The sequence below is a fragment of the Prionailurus bengalensis genome, chromosome C2 (genome assembly GCF_016509475.1).
Source record: "Prionailurus bengalensis isolate Pbe53 chromosome C2, Fcat_Pben_1.1_paternal_pri, whole genome shotgun sequence".
NCBI lineage: Eukaryota > Metazoa > Chordata > Mammalia > Carnivora > Felidae > Prionailurus > Prionailurus bengalensis.
In genome coordinates this window covers 154537055-154563885 of record NC_057350.1, presented here as the reverse complement: position 1 = coordinate 154563885, position 26831 = coordinate 154537055, and the positions used below count along the sequence as shown (strand labels likewise).

The following is a 26831-nucleotide window of genomic DNA, read 5'->3' as shown; positions in this document are numbered from 1 at the left end:
GGGGCGCCTGGGTGGCTCAGTCAGTTGAGCGTCTGACTTCAGTTCAGGTCATGATCTCAAGGTTTCTGAGTTTGAACCCCACGTCTGGCTCTGTGCCGACAGCTTGACTCTGGAGCCTTCTTCAGATTCTGTGGCCCTCTCTCTTTGCCCCTCCCCCACTCACGCTCTGTCTCAAGAATAAACAAACGTTAAAAAAGAAAGATGGAAAGAAGGAAAGAAAATACGCATGTATGAGGCAAAATTGGAAGACCTGGCAGAACATGAAAGGTAGATGTTAAACACAAACTAAATCTCAGGAGAATATTAAAACCTAGAATGGTTAAATTAAGCTTACATTTTACAAAATACAATGCTTATTATATTTCTTGTATTTTATATTTCCATGAGAACCTGTATAATCACATCTCCAACTTCCACACTCAGTAGTCCTAAGAATTAACAAAAATTTAAAGTCTCATATTTTGAATACATACTGCTCACATACACCCAAAACAACTGCAGATCTTTCCATTTCCTACTTTCATAAAGATGACATACAGTGGTTGCACTTCCTTCCTTGCTAACCATGTTTAAAGAAATTAGCTCTAATGGGCTGTATGTTTGACATGATTTACAATACTATTTTCATCAACTGTGCAGAACCCATATTAGGAAGATGTGCTCTCAACCAACAACTGTATTCTCAGTATGCCCTGAGAAGTAAACCATTTTCTAGTATCAAATTCTCTCCTTTTCCTATGCCTTTTAAAAAGTATGTCAGTGTGTCAACTATACTAAAAAAAAAACCCAAAAAAAACAAAAACAACCCAGAAATGTTATGTATAGACATACACTCAGAGGATGAAAGGAAGGGAGAGAAAAGTACATATTGCTGAGGACAGGTCAGACTTAAAAGCATGCCATAAAGCAGAACAGAAAAAAAAACAAAAAACAAAAAACAAAAAACAAAGTATTAGGGAGAATAACAGAACCTTAGGCAGCAAAAAACAAAGATAAAACCAAACACTAGGAAGATATAGGGAAGCATGCAGTAAAGATGTGATTTTTTTCTAATGTTTATTTATTTATTTTGACAAAGAGTGTGAGCGAGCAGGGGAGGGGCAGAGAGAGGGGGAGAGAATCCCAAGCAGGCTCTGCACTGCCAGCACAGAGCTCGATGCGAGGGTTTATCTCACGAAACCTGACACTCAACCAACTGAGCCAGCCAGGCACCCCCCACATATCCTTTCCTAATGGTGTTCTCTGAAGCACAAAAGCTTTTATTTTGAGGAAGTCAGTTTACCTATTTTTTCTTTTGTTGTTTCATTCAATTTGACGTCATTCCTAAAAAAGCACTGCCTACCCAAATATCTCAATGACGTATTCCTATGTTTTCTTCTCAGAGTTGTACAATTTCAGCTCTAACTTTTATGTCTATGATCCATTTAGAGTTAATTTTTATATATGGTCTGAGGCATGGTACCAACACTATTCTTTTGCCTGTGGATGTCAACTTGTTCTAGTACCATTTGTTGAAAAGACTATTCTTTCTGCAACTGAATGGTCTTGGCAGCCTTGTCAAAAACCAACTGACCCCAGAAGTAAGGGTTTATGCGTGGACCCTCCATTCTATTCCATTGATCTATCTACATCCATATCAACATAAACATCCTTCTGTCAGTATCATGCTGTCTTGATTACTGTAGCTTTCCTACAGCTTTATTTTTTATCTTTTAATGTTTGTTTATTTTTGAGAGAGAAAGCAACCACAAGCAGGGGGGGAACAGAGAGGAAGAGGGACAATGGATCCAAAACGGGCTCTGAGCTGTAAGCCCAGAGCCTGATGTGGGGCTTGAACTCATGAATCATGAGATCATGACCTGAGCTGAAGTCAGATGCTCAACCGACTGAGCCACCCAGGCATCCCTACAGTAAGTTTTAAAACTGGGACGAGTGAGTCAACTTTGTTCTTCTTAAGATCCTGGTGCCTTATATTTCCAAATAAATTTTAGGATTAACATGTCACTTTAAAAAAAAGAAAAGCAGCTGGGATTTTGATAGGGGTTACATTAAATCTGTAGTTCACTTTGGGAAATATTACCATCTCAACAATATTAAGATTCCAATCAATTAACATGGGATTTATTCAGACCTTTTTAATTCTATTCTATGTTTTGTGATTTTCAATGAGTAATTCGCATACTTCTTTTATTAAATTTATTCCTATATCACAGGGGTCACTTTAAAGCTCAAACAGACATAAAAGTTTCTATAAAATGTAAAATGCTATGGAAATATGTGATATCGCCGACACTAAAAAACAAAATATCTAAAATCACGATAGGCAAAAGAGAAGGTAGTGAAGTATAGAATTCAGAAGTATATCCCATGGCTAAGGTTAATCTTAATTGAGCCACAGGTGGGTGAGGGAATTGCATATTTTCAAACACAAATATAATCCAACACTGCATCTATATACTTAATAGGAAGGCATTTTTCACTATTTCTAATTTACTAGACATGTGGCAACAATAAAAGGAACTGGAAATCCTTTTCCTGAACTATACAAGTGTGTGTTTTCTTTGTGGAGCACATAGAATTATTACTGAAATACTTCTTCCGTCAAAAGAAATGAAAATCAAAACCAACATGATAGAAGTGTGCTAACTAACCTGCGTTACTGATAATACAATAGATGGGGCCAGAATTAAGCCCCAAAGGAGAAAAGAACTTAAATTAGCCTTAGACCTTTCTAATTCTAATTCTAATTCATCACTAAGATGAATTCTATTGACAATACTTATACTAACTATATTCTAATAAAAAAAGTAAAACTTAAAAAAAGCGCAAGAGGAAAAATTACTTATCAAAAATTGATAAATATGATCATTTTAATTTCTTTTTAGTAAAACCACACACAAAACTGAAAATGACCCAAATTGACAGCAATAGCTTTAGGTCAAGGCCAATCAACATGATGTAATAAATTGTGGTAGTAGAAAACTCACGGAAAGGAAGCAAAGACAAGGACATATTTTGATATTATGCCCATAAGGTACAAAAAGATAACAAAACCATATATACGGTATGACTGCAAATATGTAAAACCTCATACACACGAATAATGAAGAACATAGGCAATATGTATAAAACAGAATTTTCCTTTTTTCATAAGCTTCATATATTGTGAAAAAACACTTTATCAAAAAAATGATTTAAATTAAAAGCTACAATTATGGCTAATTCATAGTATGAAAATATAAACTTAAAGGACTAACCAACTTTGAAATTATATTAATAAACTGATAAAGAGGAAAGATTTATTTAATCTGTCAGAGCAACTGCAAAGTAACACTATAAAAATTTATGTTGGTCATCTCTGGTAAAACTATAATTTTCTAACAGATTTCCCAGTAACCATCACTTTTATAGGCATAATGAAATTCTAAGTAAGTGGGGAACACATTGCTAATTTTAAATAGAATGAGCACCACTGGATTAACTCTGAAAATTAAAAATCTGACTTGCATCAAGTCAAAATTAGAACAAAGAAGCAAGCATTAATTCCTCTAAAGTCCTGGGGAAAAGCACTAATTTTTAAGCCTACAACTTTTATTATCAAAGCAAAATCCTTTGAAATTTTCAGCTTTTCCTGAAGACCTTTATTCTATGAACGCTTCTACCCATGTAGCTCACTGAGTGGAAAATACAATAGTAGTGACTTGAGATGCTCTTGGAGTAGAAAGGGAGAGGCCAACATCTCTCTTGAGCCATGTTGGTCAGGTTTGTATAGCTTAAACCTGTCTTACAAAGGGCAAAGTAATGCCCTGAAATGGTAGGCAACACACCAATCAGGCCCATAAAAGGGAGAAGTCCACAAGATATCATGCAACGTAAGTTCAATGTTCACAAGGGAAGGATCAGAGAAGAGAGCCGAGCTGACAGTACAGCTGCGAGTAGCCAATCCACGTGCCATTCCAATTAAAGCCACATGCCACGAGCTCCACCTTACATTCACCACTTCCGCTCCAAAAAGACCTCACGTCAACACTTGGGTGGCTCCTTTGCATACAAATTAGGAGAAACTGACCCTCCTCCCACAGAAACTTCCCCAGAAGTTACGGACATGAGACGCCAGATTCAAAGGGTCTACAGAATGCTCAACACAAGTCCTGAGTCAATACCAAGGTGTTTCGTAGTGAATTACCACAGTGAATTTCAAACACCGAAGACAAGGATGATTTGACAAGCTTCCGTGGGTGGGAAATTAAGGTTACACAGAAAGGATTAACAATCAGAATGGCTTTAAACCCTAAAAAGTAATTCTGGAAACAAGAAGACAATAGACTGATGCCTTCAAACTTCTGAAGGAAGACTGGCATAGGCTACTTGCCAGTCAAACCATTCTAATCTCATGCGTGGCAATTAAAGGCCTTTTCAGACATGCAAGGTCTCAAAAACTTACCTCTTTGATACCCTTTGTCAATAAGCTACTAGAAGATATGCTTCATAAAAGAAAAGAGAAACTCAAAGGAGCAGTCTATTCCACAGTCACGCAGGGACTCACACACCTTCCGTCTGGTGACCACTCCTCTACCACTGCTTCCCAACTCACAACTGACACAGACGTGAGTGAGACATACACTTGAACTGTATTAAAGAAGGTTAGGCTATCCTAACAGACAGAACAGCGTGGTAGAGCTAATCCACTTTTCAAAATTAAACCACACATTGATTAGAAATACATGTATGGAGGGGAGAATGGGACTGCAGAGTTGGGCGGGGAATGGTCCCAAGAAGAGCGATTAATTAACATGTAAAATGGTATTGTGATTGCCTGGAGCGGAAGGCGTGCATTACAGAACACATACAGGAACTCCTAGGATAATTATAATGCCATTTCTTGACCTAGGCAGCGAGACACAGATGCTCATTGTATTGTTCTTCCTCAAACTGTATTTTTGTTTTATATTTTTCTGTATTTCAAAAACTATCTTATTCAAAAGAAATTAGAGAGATCGGATGAGGCATTTGAAAAATCTCCCGGAGGGGTGTTTGGGTGGCTCAGTCAGCTAAGCACCCCACTCTGGATTTTGGTTCAGTCATGAATCTCATAGTTCATGAGATTGAGCCCCACGTTGGGCTCTGAGCTGACAGCAATGAGCCTGCTTGGGATTTTCTCTCCCTCTCTCTGTCTTTCTTTCTTTCTCTCTCTCCCTCTTTCTTTCTCTCTCTATCCCTCCCCAGCTCAGGCAAGTACCCGTGCTCTCTGTCTCTCTCTCTCAAAATAAATAAACAAACAAACAAACAAACAAACATTAAAAAAAATCTGTTGAGCACTTGGGAAAAGTAAGGTGAACAGAAAACTAAGCCAAAAAAAAAAAAAAAAAAAAAGGGAAACCCCTGGAAACCCTCCTGGAAAAAACTGAAAGTTAAACAAGAAAGAAAACAATCATGGTAGAAAACCTGGCTGAACAGTAAACAATATTTATTTAGTTATGGTGAAAACACCAACTATTGATTTAAAATTGCAAAACTGGGATGTTGCAGAGAGGAGAAGTGGGAGGAAAATAATAAAATACAAAAGAACAATAAAACCACCAGTGATACCTCAAGTGCACGCACGTTTTTCAAAGTATGTGTTACTTTGTAAGATGCTTCTTTTAATAACTGCATATGTATGTTTTTTAAACAAAAATGGTTTATAAAGTATGTGCCATTTTGTAATCAGCTATGGCAGACAGACTCTAAGGTGGCTCCCCACCATTATCCCCCCTCCTTCTGTTCCCATCTTTGTGTAAACACCTCCCAAAGAATGTGGCCAGGACTTGTGACTTGCTTCTAACCAACAGAATAGGACAAAGGTTATGAGATGTCACTCCCATGATTATGTTACCTTATATAAGACTAGCCAGCCAGCAGACTTGCTCTAGACTCTCCTTGATGATTTGACGACGTGGTTCTATCAGGAAATACCACAGGGCCAAGAAATTCACGTTGCCTCTAAGAGCTGAGAGCAGCCTTCAGGAGCTCGAAGACAGCCTCCAGATAACCTTTAGTTACCTTAAAGTGACTGCTAGTGAGCAAGAAGCTTCAGTCCAAAAACCACAAAGAAATTAATTCTGCCAAACCTTCCTCGGTGAGCCTGGAAGTGGATTTTATCATGTAAGTCTCCAGGAGAGAATTCAGCCCAGCCAACACTTTAATGGCAATCTCATAAGACCCTATGCAGAGGACTCTGCTCAGCCATGCTCAGATTCCTGCCCCATAGAAGCTGTAGGATAATAAATGTGTGTTGTTTTAAGCTGCTAAATTTGTTACACTTGTTACACAACACAGAAAACAAGTGCAACAGCTTTTTTTTTTTTTAAATTTTTTTTTTCAACATTTATTTATTTTTGGGACAGAGAGAGACAGAGCATGAACGGGGGAGGGGCAGAGAGAGAGGGCGACACAGAATCGGAAACAGGCTCCAGGCTCTGAGCCATCAGCCCAGAGCCTGATGCGGGGCTCGAACTCACGGGCCGCGAGATCGTGACCTGGCTGAAGTCGGACGCTTAACCGACTGCGCCACCCAGGCGCCCCAAGTGCAACAGCTTTTAAAACTCTGGATGAATAAACCCAGCAAAGGGTACAGGGATAAAAAAAATCAACACAAAAAAGCCAGTTGCATTTCTATACACTAGCTATGAACAATCCAAAAAGGAAATTAAGAAAACAATTACATTTACAATAGTATCAAAAAGAATAAAATACTCAAGGAAAAAACTTAACCAAGGAGCAAAAGACCTGTACACTAAAAATCACAAAACGTTGCTGAAAGAAAAAAAGAGACATAAATAAATGGAGAGCCACCCTGTGTTCAAAGACTGGAAGACTTACCACTGTTAAAATGTTAACACTACCCAAAGTGATCTACAGATTCGATGTACTCTCTATCAAATCCCAATGACATTTTCTGCAGAAATAGAAAAACCCATCCTAAAACTAAAATTCACATGGAATCTTAAGGGACCCTGAAGAGCCAAAACAATCTTGAAAAAGAAGAACAAAGTAGAGGTATCACACTTCCTGATTTCAAACCTTAACTAGAAAGCTACAGTAACCAAAACGGTGTGTTACTGGCATATACCACAAACAAAAAATAACTCACAGTAGATCAAAGAAATAAGGGTAAGCTAAAACTATAAAACTCTTAGGAAAAAACATATGTGAAAACTTAACGACACTGGATTTGGCAATGATTTCTTGGATATGATGCCAAAAGCCCAGGCAACAACAACAAAAAAAAGTAGATAAACTAGACTTTATCAAAATAAAACCTCTGTGCATCAACAGACACTATCAAGAGAAAAAAGTGACCCACAGAATGGGAGAAAATATTTGCAAATCGTACATCTAATAAGGGATTAATATCCAGAATACCTACAGAACTCCTAAAATTCAACAACAAAAATAACAACAAAAACAACCCAAATCAAATCCAGGCAAAGGACCTGAATAGGTATTTCTCCAAAGAAGATCTATAAACGGCCAAGCAGCACAAGAAAAGATGCTACACATCACTAGTTATTTGGGAAACGCAAACCAAAACCACACTGAGATACCATCTCACACCCATTAGAGTGGCCATTATTTAAAAAAAATAACAAGTGTGTCAAAGATGCAGGAAACCAGAACCCCTGTACACTGCTCTTTGGACTATGAAATGATCGTCTGCTATGGATATTTTTGGCCATTCCTCAAAAAATTAAACATAGCATTGCTATGCGATCCAGCAATTCCACTTATGGGTATACACCCAAAAGAAATGAAAGCAGGAACTCAAATAGATATTTACATACTTGTTTTCATAGACAGCAGCACGATGCACCACAGCCAAAAGGTAAAAGCAAATCAAGTACCCATCAACAGATAAAGGGATAAACAGGATATGGAATATTACTCAGCCTTAAAAAGGAGTTAAATTCTCATGCATGCTAATGAACTTTGAGAACACTGCACCAAGTGGAATAAGCCAGACACAAAACAGAGATACATCATTCTGCTTACATGAAGTACTTAGAGTATCAAATTCATAGTGACAGAAAGTTGAACAGTGGATGTCAGGTGCAATGGGGAAGGAGGAGTTATTTTTTTAATGGGCACAGTTTTAGTTTGGGATGATGAGAAAGTTCTGGAGATGGATGGTGGTGAAGGTTGCACAACAATGTGAACGTACTTAACACCACTGAATTATACACTTAAAGTAATTAAAATGGTAAATTTTATATTATGTACACATTTTTTAATTTTCTTAATGTTTATTTTTGAGAAAGAGACAGAGCGTGAGTGGGGGGAGGGGCAAAGAAAGAGGGAGACACCGAATCCGAAGCAGGCTCCAGGTTCTGAGCTGTCAGCACAGAGCCCAACACAGGGCTCAAACTCACCAGCCATGAGATCATGACCTGAGCTGAAGTCTGATGCTTAACCAACTGAGCCAACCAGGTGCTCCTATATTATGTATATTTTAACGTACTTTTTAAAAAAATCGGATAGACAGCAAAGGGTGAGTTGGGTAAGACAGGAGGACAGTGACTCTCTACTTAGATGTGGCAATAGCCACGAGAGGGGAAAAGACATCCAATGTAAAACTGAATTGTTTTTCTATCTTTAGTCCTATAATCCTTGGGTCACTTAAACAAAATCATTTTTTTAAGCTTTTTTTAATAGCAACAACATGTATACTTACTAATTGTATTACTTATTGTTACAAATTAGTTAAACCATTTAACAGGGAAATAGGGGAGCCCATGTGGCTCAGTAGGTTTTGCACCTAACTCTTGATTTCCATCCAGGTTATGATCTCACCGTTCATAGGATGGAGCCCCACGCTGGGCTCTGAGCTGACAGCAAGGAGCCTTCTTGGGATACTCTCTCCCTCTCTGTTCCTCCCCTGTTAGCATATGCTCGTGTGCTCTCTCAAAATAAACAAACTTAAAAGAAAAATCAGAGAAGTAAATATTTTAACATCCTAATCCTCTGCATACAGTATACTGTATTTTACTTAGACAACAGAGACCCAAAAGAGTGCCCCTGGCTGTTAAAATGTTTCTACTTAGGAAAGTAGGGTCTATAGAAGAAAAACAAAGTGATCGGAACAAGGAACTTTAAAATTAGTTTCCTAAACAGTAAAACTTTGTTATATGAAAATTAGTTAAGGGGCACCAGGGTGGCTCAGTTGGTTAAGCATCAGACTTCAGCTGAGGTCATGATCTCACGGTTCTTGGATTTGAGCCCCGTGTTGGATTCTGTGCTAACAGCTCAGGGCCTACAGCCTGCTTCAGATTTTGTGTCTCCCTCTTTCTCTATCCCTCCCCCACTTACTCTCTCTCTCTCTCTCTCTCTCTCTCTCAAAAAATAAATATTATAAAAAATTTTTTTTAAACACTAGTTAAGAGTTTGGTGTTCATAATGAAAAAAAAAAAACCCCAAAACTAAGATATACAAGGTTCAAAGTGAAAACAATGAAAGAGATGAACTACAATTATTTAAGAAGGGTTTTAAAATCTCACTCCTGAGAAAATAAAAACACCCGGGGTGCCTGGGTTGCTCAGCTGGTTGAGTGTCTGACTCTAGCTTTCAGCTTAGGTCATGACCCCAAAGTCATGGGATCCAGCCCTGTGTTGGGCTGCACACTGAGCAAAGAGCCTGCTTGGGATTCTCTCTCTCCCTCTGTCCCAATCCCCTGTTCAAGATCCCTCTCTCTCTAAAATAAAAAAATTAAAATATATATACAAAATTTTTAAAAACCCTGTTACACACTTTGTACTCAAACGCTTTTCCCAACCTCTTCTCCTCTTTTCCACTCTCTCTGCTCTGCCCTATCCTCCCCTCCCCTCCCCACCCTCCCCACGCCCTTTTTTTCTGGTAGGGGAAGGCTGAAACAGGGAAGGGATAATAGGAATAAACCAGAAATAGGAATAGGAAAAAAAGGAAAAATACTCCAGTTTATTTTTTTTCCTCACATTGACTACAGTACTAAATACACCATCATCATCAAACGCACATAATTCACATTTCTGAGGGCAAGGAAAAACAAAATTTCTTGGAGTTACGACCTAATGTAAAGCAGAAGAAAGGAAACCATCTGCAGGCTTTCCGTCTGCAAATTAAATGTGCATTGTACACCAAATTCTTCAAACAACCTTGACTGTAATGTAATACAAGGCTGCAGTTTAATATGGTGAAATGAACCTTGGTGGAGCACTAACCCTTTAAACAGCTTTCTAGCCTAAGAAGTGAAATCGGTCAAAGAACTTGAAACTCAAGTGCCTCATTCACTAAGTATAGAAAACAGCAAGGTTTTCGTGAGAAAGCACATGATGCCCAGAGGCAGCTGTGCTGGGATACAGCATCTGGTAACAGCCACAAGTTATTTTTGAAGAGATAACTTCACGATAATGTACATGAGACTGCAGCAGTTCTATGGGAAGACGACAACGAGAATTTGGCAAGAAGCTAATTTCTCTGTGTGAACTCAAAATAAGCTTATAAAACAGCTCATCATTCCCAGTGTCCTTTTGATCCAAAGACACGTGTGCAGGTCTCTGAACTGCACTAGTTCAACAAGGGTCACGGCCACCCTACGCCAGTATCAGTAATGGTTTTCCCCTGTCATAAAACATCTGATCACTCTTACAACCGGAACATGCTATCAATGCCGGTACAATCCTGGGCACAATACTGTCCTCCTTGTGCACATTTTGCTAAAACACTTCCCTTGTTAGTTCTGCTTAATCGTGCTCTGAAAAGAGGAGGGCAAAAAGGAAAAAAGAAAATGATCCTAGAATATGCACGCGAGGCAGATTTTCACCCCAAAACTTAGACTTAATCTTCTGAAAGCAAATGTCCTTCGTAAGCTCACTCTTCTGTGGTTGCCACTTTTCCTAAACCGCAGGCCTTCCTGACTTGCAGCAGGGGCCAGGACAGATTACAGTTCTGTGGCAGGTTCTGTCAGATGAGCTTTGACAAGGCCTCAAAATAGATCCTGGGCACCAGCCAGAGAAACTGCCACTCACAAGTTCCAACTTGATCATCATACATTAGCCCCTCTGTACTTTTTTTTTTTTTTCCTCCAGTCTCTATCATTTTCAAAGGACAGAGGTTCTCAACCTCCTTCCTCTTGTTCATGAGTGAACGGTGCAGTATAGAAATTAAAATCGTAAACCCTTAATTTGCTCACAAACACTCTGCAGAATAAAAGCTGAATTTGTACCTACCCCCTGCCTTGGGAAATTAATCCATCAACAGCACTATGGTTTGCAAAAGGATTTTTGAATCTCAAACTCTACCAAGGTTTATTTTATTACGAATAGACTAGGATGTGGACGGTGAAGGAAGACAGAAGGTGGGCTATTTATTTCCCATGACTAATATAGTAGCAGACTTCGTTAGAGCAAGAAGTTAAACTATATACAATATTTTTAATTGACACCAGTCATAAAATCCTAAAACAACCCACTACAAAAGGTATTCATTTAACTCTTGCCAAATATAACATCAGTCTTCAAGCTACAGTATTTTTAGCCTTACCACTACAAGTAAAATTAACCACCTGTCACTCTAAAATGTTTAAGACCGCCTTATACAATACATTTTAGTATTTTTTAAAATAGAGAAGATAAAGAATCCAAAGTAATTAAGAGTTCCTTTCTCCTTCCACAAGGTTGAGAAAGTTAACTATTATAAAATAAAGTCCAGGGGCGCCTGGGTGGCGCAGTCGGTTAAGCGTCCGACTTCAGCCAGGTCACGATCTCGCGGTCAGTGAGTTCGAGCCCCGCGTCAGGCTCTGGGCTGATGGCTCGGAGCCTGGAGCCTGTTTCCGATTCTGTGTCTCCCTCTCTCTCTGCCCCTCCCCCATTCATGCTCTGTCTCTCTCTGTCCCCAAAATAAATAAACGTTAAAAAAGAAAATTTTTTTTTAAATAAAGTCCAATATAAGATGGAAATAAATTTATACATTTTCACAACTTAAGCCCCAACTTTGCAATCACTCTTTCAGAAATATATTCAATATACATGCTTATGGACTAGTGCAAAGACTTAAATACTAGTTGTTCACTATAGCAGCATTTGTAGAAAGCTAAAACAACCTAAATGTCTGTTAACAAGGAATGGTAAAATAAATCATGGAAAATGAATAAATTATGTTTCATCTACACTACCCAGGGCATTCAGTCTTTTTTAAAAATCAGGTGGGGGCTCCTGGTTGGCTCAGTCAGTTAAGCATCAACTTTGGCTCAGGTTATGAACTCATGGTTTGTGAATTCAAGCCTTGTGATGAGCTCTGTGCTGACAGCTCAGAGCCTGGAGCCTGCTTAGGATTCTGGGTCTCCCTCTCTCTCTCTGCCCCTCCCCCACTCACATTCTGTGAGTGTGCGTGTGTGTGTCTCAAAAATAAACATTAAAAATAAATAAATACATAATCAGGTGGACATATGTGCAAATACAGAAGAGTCTCTAAGATATATCAAGGGTAACAACGAAAGAAGATAACTCTCCTAAACAAAGCCAATTGCATATGTAATAAAAAATTTGGAGGAGGTCATACAGGAAACCACTCACAGTGGTTGCTTGGATTAGGGGGTGGGAGAGTAGAAAAGGGAAAAGGCTAGAAGTCTGTTGTGGAAAGAAGGCTTCTTTTGCACCATATAACATTTAAACTGTCGTTATCAATTTTTTAAACTCCCACAAACATCTACTGCACCCATGAAGTGGGCATTCTCCTTCCGGGTACGCATGCCATGTCTTCCCCCTTCTCAACCACTTGTATCTACTGCTCTCCTGACCCAAACAAAAGCACACAAAAGCAAAGCTCAGAGTTCCCCCAAGAAACAGAATCCTCTCTCCAGCCCCCACCAGATAAAAAAAAATAGAACAAAAACACTTGTGCCGAACCCAGTTTTTAGCCAATGTTGGATTCCTTTTAAATCTAGCCTAATTTACTGTAGGGCAGAAAGTTTTAAAAGTCAAAGTGCAATGTGCAACACAAAAAAATCATTTCCAAAGGTGTCTATCTTAAAAGGAAAAATGGAGAAAAAGGGCAAATTTTGCTCAATACCTTCCTTCTGAAATTTTAAAAGTTAAGTTTTGAATGACGGTCATAAAGTCTATTGTTTGCAAACTGGATAAGGTAGTACGTTTTCCTGGTTAAAGGTCCATCTCTCTCTGGGGCGCCTGGGTGGCGCAGTCGGTTAAGCATCCGACTTCAGCCAGGTCACGATCTCGCGGTCCGTGAGTTTGAGCCCCGCGTCAGGCTCTGGGCTGATGGCTCAGAGCCTGGAGCCTGTTTCCGATTCTGTGTCTCCCTCTCTCTCTGCCCCTCCCGCGTTCATGCTCTGTCTCTCTCTGTCCCAAAAATAAATAAACGTTGAAAAAAAAATTTTTTTTAAAAAAATAAAAAAAAAAAATAAAGGTCCATCTCTCCATTCAGAGTCTCCAGAAAGCAATCAACTACCCACAAGGAAAAGGCTATGAAATGGCCTCTATTTTGTAGGTGCAATGGATAGTGCTCCTCTGGTGAAGACATTTCTCTCAAATGATCCTCATCAACATTCCCAGCATGCTGCAGGGAGAATTTCTTTTTCTATACATCATCAATTCTGTCCCTTTTCACACTAGGAGCAGGATAAACAATTCACAAAGAGCTTTGCAAGAAACAGCTCTCATTTCTAGTAAAGATCTGTTTTGGGTTTTGTTTTGAGAGAGAAAGAATCTATTTGCCAAATATACCCTCATATCACTTTTTTCCTTCATTATGGAGATGCTTAAATCATAACAAAAGAAGGCTTCTGTTTTTTAATTATTATTATTTTTATTATTATTTAAATCCAAGTTAGTTAACATATGGTGTAATAATGATTTCAGGAATAGAATTTAGTGATTCATCACTTACGTATAACACCCAATGCTCATCCCAACAGGTGCCCTCCTTAATGCCCCTTGCCCATTTAGCCCATCACCCCCACCCAAAACCCATCCAGCACCCCTCAGTTTGTTCTCTGTATTTAAGCGTCTCTTATGGTTTGTCTCCTTCTCTGTTTTCATCTTATTTTTGAGAAAGAAGGCTTCTCTTGTATATCTACCTATCAAGACTGTTAGTTACGGTGGTTTCCACAAGGGATTTTCCAAAAGGGAATCTGTTCACGGGGAACTGAAACTCCTAATTAAGTTACTATTAGCTGGACAAAAATCAAAAGCAACATTAGGGAACACTCCGTATATAAGAATGGGTAAGAAAATGAGATGCCAAAATTTAGTCAAACAATTAAAGGAATCTGGTAAGCCAGACCAACTCACCATTACTTTGTAAGTAATAACTAAGGTTCTCTATGAATGAAACTCAAGGTAAAATAAGCTGAATTCCAAAAAGAAAAGGAAAACAAGGTTAAGAGTATCAAGTATTCTGCGATTCAAAGTTATTTTGCTTAACATTTTTAAAGCCAAAAATGATCAAATTACACTTGAGCAATACAAAGTTATTTCTAGTTTACAATGAATTCATTCCAATAATAAATCACAACCTCAATACACTTTCTTCTGTAACAGAACTTACGTAAGAACTCGGTATAGCCTCATTCCACATTTCTGAGGATTTGCAAAATAGGTGAGGCCTTTCACTCAAAAGACTACTTTGGAACTATGGATTCTTTCAGTAAACTTTTTTATATCTTTTCACTGACATTTATTTTGTTTCTAGACATCTTTAATTATCTTCTCTCATCTGGCCAAAAAAAAAAAAAAAAAAAAGAGTGGGGGTTAAACTACCACAATATACTCAGGAACTAACAAACTATTCTGAAGCCAAACATTCTGCAAAAGTTCAATTAGGATTTCCTTATCGCACTTCATAACAATAAATACCTACCAACAAACCTAACGAAGCATAATACAACACTTCATACACAATGACTGAAAGCTTCTAATTAAACAGGCAGTAACAAACTTCTAGCTTCCCTCCCTATTCCAACCCTAAGATCCGTATCAATGATTCACAGCGCGAGCTAACTTTCTAAATGAATCACTTTCCGAAATTCTTACTCCAACGTGAATCTAACACCAGGTCATCATCTCTACGTTTGTTAAACAGAGGATAAACAGAAGTTAAGCGGGGTTCATTCGTCAAGACGCCCAAACCACAGCAAACCTCAAGTCTTTGCCAACTAACTTTTATCTGCAATTGCACCCTTATATACAGATTCATCCCCAAATAAAAGAAAAATGTTATCCTGGGGGAAAAAAAAATGTTATTTTAAACATTATGAACTCGCCCACCCGTACCCCGTTCACCGTCCCTCTGGTTCCATTTACTGCATCCACGTTCTCTTCCCATTGTGAGAGCATAAAGTAATGGCTACTATCCTTACATCTTCTCTTTCGCCCAATTAAACTACTCTGCAGTTTTTCTGTTTATGGGCAGAAATGCTGAGTCATTAAATGGAAACTCAAAGAAAATGAGCTACAAACAGTTAAAGTTTAGGATACAGTATTTCCCTAGCCGTTTCTCGGCAGCCTGGTATTTGTATCTCCCACGGCGGAAAAGTAGAGCAAACACTTGAACTTTTTTCCCCTCTAAGAGAGGCAAAGAGGTGCGTTTCCATAGGTCCGCCAGCTTCCTGCTGGGTATCCACAGGCAAGAGAGGCAGGCCTGACTGGAGCTGTATAACTTAACGATCTGGGTGTGAATAACGCCACATATTAGTCAAGCATTAACCCTGACACTCCTAGCAAGCGCCTGTTATGCCCGCGCTTCAGTTCGGGTCAAGGAGGAAGAAAAAAAAAAAAAAAAATCCCATAAAAATGCTACGCCCTCCACCGGCCTGACACCGTTCGCTGGGGTGTCGCGCTGGGGAGGAGATGAAGGAGCCCCGAGCACCGGAGGCAAAAGGGACAGCGGCCCGATGTAATTTCTTCCACAATGGGAGAGACCCTTGCCCCCCGGCGCAGACGGAGGGTGCGCGGTAGAAATCAGGCGTGCTGCCGGCGAACGCGGTAGGCGGGGGGCGACCCCGACCCGGAGCCGGCAGGGAAGCCCGGCCCCCAGCAGGGGTCAGCGGCGGCGCGGGTCGCACGGGCTGCAGGCCGAACAGGGGCCTCCGGGGCCGGCGGGAGAAGCGGTCCTTACCTGTCCCTGGGCGCGGACTGTGACTGCGGCGCCGCCCGGGAAGGGCTGGGGCGCGCGGGTCGGCCGCCGGCACCCGGACGGGCGAAGAGCGAGGAGCGGAGGGCGAGGGGCGCGGACGGCGGACTGGCTCCCAGGCTCCCGCAGGCTTGCCCGGCCGGACGCAGCGGCTCCCGGCGCCCGCAGCGGGTCGCTCAGTCACGCCGGCGGCCCCGCGGCGCGGTGGCTGACGCGGAGACAGCGGGAACCGGCCCCCGAGAGGAGCCGCAGCCCCAGCGGCAGCCGAAGGAGGCGAAGGAGGGGCGGGGCCACGGGGTCGGTGACCCGCTCACCCGGAAGCAGTTGCGGCGGCGGCGGCGGCGGCGGCGGCGGCGGCGGCGGCGTGCGCTGCGGAACAGGCGGGTTCGCGGCCTGGCGAAAAGACTGCCGGCTCTCCCGCGGCCGGCTGCGCGGGGTGCCGGGAGCAGCAGCCCCCGCCGCGACCGCTGCGAGCTGCTGGCGCCGCGCCGGAGGGAGGGCGGCAGGGTGCGACCGCCGGTGGGCGGAGGCCCGGGCGGCCTAGAGGTGGCTTCTCGGGGCCCGCGGAGGACCGGGGACCGGGAAGGTGAACGGAGGCGGTCGCCCGCTCGAGGCCGCACCTGCCCTGATCGCCCCTAAACTGTCCGGCCTAGTGGGCTTGGGTAAGTGGGCCGGGCGGCGGCTCCGACTGCAGGGAACCAGCGTGCGAGAGCGAGCGGGTGTAGCGGCAACGCTGAAAGCCCTGTTTCCAAAATGAAAACCCGTGATTTTGAAATGATTTCCGGAGAAGGCGGCGGCGGTGGTTTGGGGGGGCGGGGGGGGGAGGGGCGGAGATGGCGGGATATGGAGGCAGTTAAATAGCTGCCAGACCCGGACCTGTCGTTCATTCCAGAAGTGTCTCTTGAGACTCTTGAGACTCAGCAGGTTCAAGGCGCTGGAGGCAGGCAGACCCAGGGCCTTGCTCTTTAGGAAGCTTACCTTCTAGTGGAGTAGAGAGATTTAAGCAGACAGACAAGGTAAAGACGGATTGCGGCAAGGCTGTGCCATGCAGGAAATACAGAAGAATGATGCGAGGGTTGAGTGGGCGAGACCCCCTTTTTCGGGATAGGATGGCTAGAGAACCTCTGGAGGGAAGTGATAGTTGAGCTGCTTCCTGAGACAAAGGCATGAAATGACAACTTAGACACAGTTTTACAGCCGGGGACTGTAGGTTCCAGAACTGCTGCGTAAGGCCGCGGATTATGTTAAAAACCTGTCTCCCAAAGCCTTTTTTTTTTTTTTTTTTTAATTTTCCTTTTAATGTTTATTTTTTGAGAGAGAGAGAGAGAGACAGCGCGAGCGGGGGAAGGGCATAGAGAGAGAGGGAGACCCAGAATCCCAAGCAGGCTCCAGGCTCTGAGCTGCCAGCACAGAGCCAACACGGGGCTCGAACCCACGAACCCTGGGATCATGAACTGAGCCAAAGTGGGACGCTCCACCGATTGAGCCACACAGGCGCCCCCTCTAAAGCCTTCTAAGGGCTGTCTCTGTCCTGTCCACTCCTTCAGTTTCGAAGGGCTTGCTCCCCCTTGGGAGTTGTTGGGGTCTGGGACTGTGGCTTCTTAGCGGAGGTTCAAGGCAGGAATTAGGGAGCTTTGGTGTGTAGACAGACATCAACAGATGCCGGAAGGCAAACAGCCCCGAAAGACAAATTCTTTAACCTTTTGCCGTTTCTTTTCCCACGTCACTTTTCCTGAAACCCATGAGTAAACATTAAAACTATGATTTTTACCTGGGAGCTTAATCCTCCCAAAAGATGGAGCTCTGTTACGGTCTGAATAAGAGAATTAATGACCTATTTTGCTAAATCAGTTAAAGACAAAATTAAAAGCGGACTTGCGAAGAGAGGACCTTTTCAGGTTATAACGCATTACCTGAATAATACCAAAAAACCCAATGATGTTTATTCAATATTAGTTTATATAACTGCGTAATTAATGGGACGATTGTTTGGATAATAATAGTGGGGTTAGAATCTCGAGCCCTTTTTGCTTACTCCTCGGCCATTTGTTTTGGTTCATACCAAACTAACAGAAGGAAATATTTTGTTGTGTCTTCTGGGAAAACTGGGAGCAAGCTCACACTTCTTGCTGCCTACTGTTTGCACAGCATTGTGCTAGGCATTTAAATACATTATCCCTTTCAGGACTGGGACCAACCTTGAGACACGGGGATTATTATACCCATTGTCGTAACGAAGACATAGTCGCTGGAAGGGTCAGAAATTAAACTCTAACTGATGAACTCTAATTAACTCTAGCCCTAATTCCCCTTTTGCACCATGTGCTGTCCCCTAATATTTAAGAAGGAAATATAAGTGAAGTGTCCAGCCAAGCAGATTTGTACGTTGCTTTTAGAATTTTGTTACAAAAATAAGCTTCAAGGTCGAGTGATACGAGGCAATGTCGGAGCGAGCTTCTCTGCGTTTTTTACTTCTCCCTCTAAAGGATATTTGCCATCTATTTGACACCAAAAAACAACTCTACCTGTTTTAGGAGTTCAGAATGCCGTGTGTCTTTTGGTTGGTTGGTGGTTTTATTTGAGAGGAAGAGAGCGCCAGCAGGGGAAGGGCAGAGGGAGAGGGGGAGAGAATCCTTAAGCAGGCTCCAAGCTCAGTGTTGGAGCTTGAGCTCCAAGCTCAAGACCTTGGGACCATGACCTGGCGGAAATGAGAAGAGTCAGGCGCTCAACCTGCTGAGCCACCCAGGCACCCTCGCCCTGTGTCTTTTAAATGCTCCCAATAATGTGATAAATGATGACACTAACATCATGTCATTGCAAGGGGCTCCTGCCCAACTGTGTCAGTCTGCATTCTTTCACAAGCAGCCTTTCCTTGCACACAAAGTGACTTCTTTCTGCCAAAAATATGTTCCCAGATTTTTATGGAATATTCTGACATGCGAATGCCCCCAGGTCTGTGTAGGCTGGCTGCTGTAGAGACATTTAACGGATGAAGGAAAATCTTGCAAGTGTTTATATGGTTTTGAGGAATGAGGTAGTAGGATTTGTACATTTTTGTTTCGTTCCTATCAGATCCTTCACGTTTTTCTTTGATGATGTCAAGAAATAAAACTTTTCCTTTCTCAAGAGCAGTCGTTTTTTGTGGTTTTCACAAAATTCAGTTGTGTTTTGCACACATAGTACTACGTGTTGCTCTCTGCACATTTCCAGAAAACATCATTAGTTCAGACGTTAAAAATAGGATGCGACTTTTCAGAGCCTAATGTTTTTATTAATGAGATGTGTCTGTCTGTCTGTTTCATTTTGGTTAACTCCTTATAAACCTATGGGAATCTGGCAAAGCAAGTCTCTGACTATGTATATTTAAGTTCTCGTTCTAAAAATCCCTTCTTATCTGCATTTACTGTTTTTCCTGCTGTCTCCTTTTTTTATTTTATTTATGTGTTTATTTCACTTTTTATTTGAAACAATTATAGACTCGCAAAAGGGTACAAAAATAACGCAGCGAGGTTACCCTCCACCCAGGTTCACCCTCTGGCAGCATCTTGCGTACCCATAATACATTATTAAAACTAGAAAATTCACATCTTGCTATCTTCTTTAGGTTTTTAGTTTCTTTTTAAGTTTCATTATGTCGAAAATTACCACTTTGTAACAATTCATTTGTACTGTATTTGATTTGGCTCTTCTCCCTTTCCCAGATTAACAAATGACAAAGTCCGTAAAATACATTATTAAAACTAGAAAATTCACATCTTGCTATCTTCTTTAGGTTTTTAGTTTCTTTTTAAGTTTCATTATGTCGAAAATTACCACTTTGTAACAATTCATTTGTACTGTATTTGATTTGGCTCTTCTCCCTTTCCCAGATTAACAAATGACAAAGTCCGTAAAATACATTATTAAAACTAGAAAATTCACATCTTGCTATCTTCTTTAGGTTTTTAGTTTCTTTTTAAGTTTCATTATGTCGAAAATTACCACTTTGTAACAATTCATTTGTACTGTATTTGATTTGGCTCTTCTCCCTTTCCCAGATTAACAAATGACAAAGTCCATAAGCTTGCCACAGTGCTCCTCTGGAATTACAAGCTTACTACAATTCTGTGTTTCAGCACGCTTAAAAGGAAGTCATTTGTAAGATTTTTGGTTTTTTCTGCTTATACTGCTCCATGTCATTCTGCCCTGATAAACCTGCAAATTTATACAACCTGTGTATGTGGGTGTTTTAATATATCGTTTGACCACTGAAATGTTTTCAAAGAGGTTGCTATTAAAGTAAAAAGAAAAATAATGCAAATCTTTTTCATTTGACTGAGGGGAAATTTTTCTAGTGCTTTCTTCTTTCTTTCTTTCTTTTTTTCTTTATTTCTTTCTGTCTGTCTTTCTGTCTTTCTGTCTTTCTTTCGAGAGGGAGAGAGAGCGTGTGCGCGCCAGCAGGGGAGGAGCAGAGACATGGGGAGAGAATCCCAAGCAGGCTGTGCACTGATGACGTAGGACTTGATCTCAGGAACCACGAGATCATGATCTGAGCTGAAATCAGGTGCCCCTGACTGGGGAAAAAAAAAGTTTCTAAACATCTAACTATTCAAGTGAGAATACGAGGCATGGTCTGTTGGTTCAGAAGCCAGATCTCACTTCTGGCTCATTCTGGCTCTAAATGAAGTCTAGCCAGCTCACCCTTTACTCCACCAGAGAGTAAACAAAGGAAAGAAAAGAAGTGTAACTTACTTTCTTCAGTCTTAGCGTTGAGAAGAAGTTGACGAGAAGAGAGAATTTGGGATTTGGGGTAGGTATCAATTATGTATGAATGCCTCATCACAAATAATCAAGTGATAGCCCTTATGCGTTATATATTTATTGTAAATAAGTAGTCAAACGCTCTTCCTTCTATGGCTTGTTTAGCAAATGTATTCGTCTTCTGTGTACCAGTTGCCCAGTTAGACGCTGGTAACAGAGACACAACAGGATCTATTTTTTTAAGGAGTATTAAGCTCTTACTATGTGCCAGAGACTTCATAGATGCTGGGGATCCAAAGGGAAGTAAAAAGAAAGCTGTGTTTTCTTCTCGTGAAACTTCCTGTCTGGTGAGGGAGACAAATTATCACACAAAAGTAACTTTATAATCCCAATAGGTATTACTAAGGGTAGAGAAGTGGTGCCTGAGGGCATTAAAGTGGAATTCTACCAAATCTGGGGTGTCAGAAATGGCTTCTAGCAAGAGAATCTTTGAGCTAAGATTTAAAACTGCCTCATAGTGAACTTGATGCAGAAGCACAGGAAGAGCAAGGAAAAACAGAGTCCCAGAGACCGAAAAGAAACGAGGGAGATAATGTGAGAGGGATCTAGAGAATTAAGCAAAGACCCACCATGCAGGGTCTTACAGGTTTGGTAAGGATTCTTATCTTTGCTTCTGAAGTGACACAAACCAATTTAAGAGTTTTTAGTAGGAGTGGCATCAGATTGGTGTTTCCAAAAGCTCACTCTGGCTTCAATGTGAAGAATTCACTCTTTAAGTATGTCCTGAGTACCCACTATAAGCCAGGTTACAGTCTGCACACTGAGCGTGCAGCAGTGAACAAAACAGAAAGATTCCCTAACTTTGAGGATCATATTATAGACAATACACAGTAGTATACAAGATAATAGTATCTAAGAAGCTCTATAAAGAAATTTGGAATCCAGGTGAGAATAAAAAGGTAGGGTGGTGGTGCATTTTATTAGCTTGAGCCATATGAAGCTCCTGATCTTTTTTACATGGTTTTTAACTCAGAACAATATTGGGTTCCTGTGGGTTAAACATGGTTGGATGACATTAAATTGTTCAACCTAATACTTACTTGGAAGAGTCAGAGAAGACCTCTAATGAGGTGATCCAAAGAAAGAGGCAAGCCATTCACATACCAAGGAGAAGAGCATCCCAAGCAAAGGGACAGCAAGTGCAAAGACCCTAAAGCAAGAATGTGCCTGCCGTGTTTGACTAAGCAACAAGGAGACCATTGTGGCTGAAGGGTAACGGTCAACGGGGAAGAATGGTAATAGGGACCAGATCATAGAATCTTGAAGACCATGGTAAGAAATTGGCCTTTCCTTTTTGAATGAGGTAAGCTATTAGAGAGGTTTGGGCAAAGGAGCTACACAATCTGTCATCTTAACAGGACCATGCTATTTAATAGTGGACTCTACGGATAGTGGGTATACAGATGGAACATTATAAAATCTTTTCACCTTTTATGTATGTCTGAAAATTTACTTCATAAAATGAGACTGTTGTAGCTAGCTGCTCTATTGTAACTAGACTTTAGTGAGCCAGTGATGAGATCAAGAAGACCAGTTAGTCTATTGCAATAATTCAGGCAGCAGTGGAGGTATTAAGAAGAAGTGGTTAGTTTCTGAATACGTTTCGAAGATAGAGCCAGTAAGATTTGCTAATGGAATGGATTTCATATGCAACAAAAAGAGAAAAGACCACCTGTAAGGTTTTAGACCTGAGCAACTGGAAGGATGCAGTTGCCATCTACTGAAATTTGGAAGACAGTCTAGGTCACGCAAGTTTGGAGGAAAAGACTTTTTCTGGATGTTTGAGATGCCTATTGGTCATCTAAATGGAGATATCAAATAGGCAATTAGATACACAAGTCAGTAATTCGGAGGAAACATCCAGAGAGGAAATACAAAGATGTGGATTTACCTAAAGACTAGGGATATGAGGACCAGTGCCTTGAGAATTTAATGGAAATAGTTGGGAGTTTAGTCTAAACCCTCTTTTGTTGTAGGCTGGTTTTGTTTCTAGATAGTTGTCTTTATATTGCCATTCTGAACACTTAATATGCATACTGTTTGCAACTCATTTGTGTTCTAAAGGGTTTTGTTTTTTAATGTTTTCATGTCTTTCCAAGCAGATTTTACATTTCTTTAAAAAAGATTTATTTTAGGGGCCCCCGGGTGACTCAGTCGGTTAAGTGACTGTGGGTTTCAGCTCAGGTCGTGATCTCAGGGTTTCATAAGTTCGAGCTACACTTCAGGGTGTGAGCTGGCAGTGTGGAATCTGCTTGGGATTCTCTCTCTCCCTCTCTCTCTGCTCCTCCCCGACTTGCGCCGTCTCTGTCTCTCAAAATAAATAAATAAATAAACTTAATAAAAAAGATGTCTTCTTTTGTACACTTCACACTGCCATATCCCTAGAAAACTTTTTTTTTTTATATTAGAACAAGAGAGCACAAGCAGGGGAGAGGGTCAGAGTGAGAGAGAGAAAATCTTAAGTAGGCTCCATGCTGAGGGCTCAATCCCATAAGCTTAGGATGGTGACCTGAGTCAAAATCAAGACTCGGATGTTCAACTGACTGAGCCACACAGGCACCCCCCCTAGAAGACATTTTACAATGTTTATATAATAAACTATTCCAATACGGAGTTTTTTATTTCTTTAGTTGTTACAAAGCATCAATTTTCTTATAATTTAGACACTTCTAGCTGTCCTGTGAAAATAAGTGTAGTTAGAACTTTCAGTCTACTGCCACTCATGCCCGTTTCAAATCAGACAAAAGAGAGCCTTCTGAGAAACAAAAAGCAGCAACAAAAAAGGCTCAGCTCTCCTCCATGTTGCCTTTATACTCAGACTTCGTGTGGCCGCAAGATGGTTTCCAACAATTTCAGTCTACATCCGTCCCCATCCAAGTCCAGCATGAGAAAGATCCTTCCTAGCAGCAGTCCCTGATTCACTAATTAAACCAACACAGATCCCATCCCCAGCTAGGAAAATTTTATGCTGTGATTGGCCAAATATGAGTCACATGCTTCACTTATGTTTCACCCAAAGAACATGGACTGTAGGAGAGGAGTGGTTCCCCAGAAGAAAAAATGGGATGCTGTCAACAAAATAAGGAAATGGACACTGATGGCCAGAAAATAATACGACCTCTACAAATTAACAAAGGCCTAAAGCATTCTCCCAAAGCTTTTAAAAGAAGTAATACCATTGGGGTGCCTGGCTGGTTTAGTCGGAAGAGCACGCGACTTGATCTCAGGGTCGCCGTGAGTGGAGTCTGAGCTCCGCTTTGCGTGTAGAGATTACAATAAAAAAAGAAAAAGAAAGAAAGAAAGAAAGAAAGAAAGAAAGAAAGAAAGAAAGAAAGAAAGAAAGAAAGAAAGAAAAGAAAGAAAAGAAAGAAAGAGAAAGAAAGAAAGAAAGAAAAACGAAATGTCATGGCACGTATTTTGCACCTCTTCCAATTCTATGCACAATACTGCATTTCCCTTGTATCATTAGGCTGTCATATACTCATTTGTCGTTGATGAGTGAATGTCACAAAAAGTAAATAAATGCATGAGCATAAAAGTTAACCAGCTGGAAGGGGCAGTTTTTCAGCACATCACTTTCCAGGGTACTCCCACCTAGGTATTGCAGGTAGTTTCTTGTCCTACAATTCTTTCCTGTTGTCAGTCCACCTGAAAAATATTCATTAGCCCTCAGGACCCTGGGGGCAGGGTGGCTACTATCTAAGACGCCTCAGAAACCATTGCAGAAGCAAGTGACAATGAGTCAGCTCAAGTTTATCTTCTTGGAGGACATTTACATAGTGTGGAGTCTTGAAAGAAAAATGTACGTACAGATTTGTTTTCAGCTTCTTTTTGGTTTCACCATTTCCATTCCCTTGTACACTAATAGGTTACTTTCCCCACAAGATGTTTAACCTAACTTATATGGCATTTTTATCCTTTTAGATCAAATTTTGCTGCAGGAAATGGATAACGTGTTGGCTCTCTGTATTATTCTGGAATTTCGGATGGCTTCTCCAGTTTGCTGCTTCCCTGGACACCAAACATAACATTCCCTGTTCTAGGACCTGCTTCAAGTTGGTCATAAGACTGGCAGAAAGTCAAACCAAACTAAATGAATAGTTGTTGAAGTTAATCTCACGTCCTGGAGCTGTGTGTGCTATGGAATAGCCTGCTGTTATTACCAGGCATAACGCTGATCAGAATCACTGCTCTGTGGTCTTGTTCATCAGAATTTCATGTTTGGAAATTAGATTTGGGTCTGGTTACTGTAAAAATAGATATTATGATAATGGAATATAGCCATTAAAATTTCTATTGCAGGAGAAATTAGCCATGTATTTAAATGTAGGAGTATGTTACTAAACAATATGTTCGAGATGATTCCAGTATTGTTTAATGTTATACAGACATAGACAAATACTGGAAAAAGGCACTCAAAGTTAACCTTAAGGAATGGAGGTACCAGTGATTTCATTTGACTTGTTTACTGTTCAGAATCTTCCTGGATGAAATGTACTACATCTATACTCAGATAATTTTTAAAGGAATCTATTTTTCATACCAGTATCCCAGAGTCAAAATATGCAAAAGATACCACTAAAAAGTGGTAAATTAGGTCTACCTAAAAAGGTCTTCTTAGGATTCTCGCCACTCAAAAACCATTGTAGATTTTGCTGTTGTCTTGCATGCATCGTTTTTTTTTTTTTTCTTTCACTTTAAAAATTCATGTGCTAGATGCTAGGAGTAAATGAACGATACAGGTGTGGCTTCTGCCCTCTCGGAACTAACTAGTTGTCTGGGGAAGATAGAACAAGCCGACAGAAACAATCTAGCATGTCACAGTCAAAAACACAGTTTCATGCCTACTCCATTAAAACACCTAACCCTCCTTTTTACACGTCAAATTCCGGCTTTGGCATGTCAGCTCACAAACACATTGAACTCGCACGCTGGCACTCACTGTCGGCCATTGCTTCAGCTTGAGCCACGTCTCCATTGTCCACAAACTCATGTTCAATTACTAGAGTACTAGTCAGTTATTTGGGTATTAATTTGCTCTTATTTTAGAAAAATGTAATTGCAAATACTAGTCATAGGGCATGTAGGTCTTATAAATGTAATTTGAATGATATAAAGACGGAAATCATTGTGTGCCCGGAACTGAATCTAGCCTCAGTCAGATACTCAGACATTCATGAAATGAAGTCCAGTAAACTGAGTGAAACTAAAGAAGAAACTCAGAGAACAAGTATAAGATCCCGGAAATAATCATCGTTAAATTTTGTGGCTAAAGTTTTGGTATGTTCAGAGATTTTGATCTTAATTTTTTAGTTCTGTTAAGAAAGGATTCCCCCTAAAACAATAAGCTTACTGTTTGATTTTTAAAGTTTTTTAATGTTTATTTATCATTGAGAGAGAGATAGCACGAGTGGGGGAGAGGCAGAGAGAGAGGGAAACACTAAATTTGAAGCAGGCTCCAGGCTCTGAGCGTCAGAACAGAGCCCAACGTGGGGTTTAAATTCACGAACCATGAGATCATGACCTGAGCCAAAGTGGGAAGCTTAACCGACTGAGCCACCCAGGCATCCCTGATTTTTAGATCCGTGGTCAGTTATGCTTTATGTTTGAAAGTTGGAAATGGCCTGTGGTGGCTCACCATTGCCTACAGAATATATTTTAAGTCATTTATCACATGAGAGGTGTTAAAATCCACAAGTTCATAATGACACTGAGAAAAGAAAATATACATATAAGTCACCTAGAAGTTGCGATAGTAAGTTGCTACATTATATGGTAACGACGATCGGTAAATAAAAGAAAAGAATCAAGCATTCTGCTTCTCTTATACAAATTGCATTTTAGGGTAACCAGAGTTGTAAAGGGCAAGCCCT

The 26831-nt window shown here is 40.8% G+C and overlaps 1 protein-coding gene and 1 long non-coding RNA gene across 23 annotated transcripts in view; one reads left to right on the top strand and one right to left on the bottom strand.

Annotated features, from left to right (window-relative positions):
- The window catches only part of LRRFIP2 (LRR binding FLII interacting protein 2), a 106981-nt gene extending 90449 nt beyond the window's left edge, over positions 1-16532 (bottom strand). For 5 of the 22 annotated variants that reach the window (XM_043595778.1, XM_043595784.1, XM_043595783.1 and 2 more), the window contains exon 1: positions 16144-16452. The gene's annotated coding sequence lies outside the window, so the exon portion shown is untranslated. Of the gene's footprint in view, positions 1-10660; positions 10766-15299; positions 15644-16143 lie in introns of those variants that run through there. The other 17 variants (XM_043595792.1, XM_043595795.1, XM_043595797.1 and 14 more) reach the window with 11 other exon arrangements.
- A 175-nt stretch (positions 16533-16707) lies between these two features.
- LOC122492174 lies at positions 16708-25320 on the top strand. The gene is made up of 4 exons (XR_006299565.1): positions 16708-16820; positions 18344-18414; positions 20196-20295; positions 24883-25320. It is a non-coding gene; the product is annotated as an uncharacterized LOC122492174 (long non-coding RNA).
- The last annotated feature ends 1511 nt before the right edge of the window (positions 25321-26831 follow it).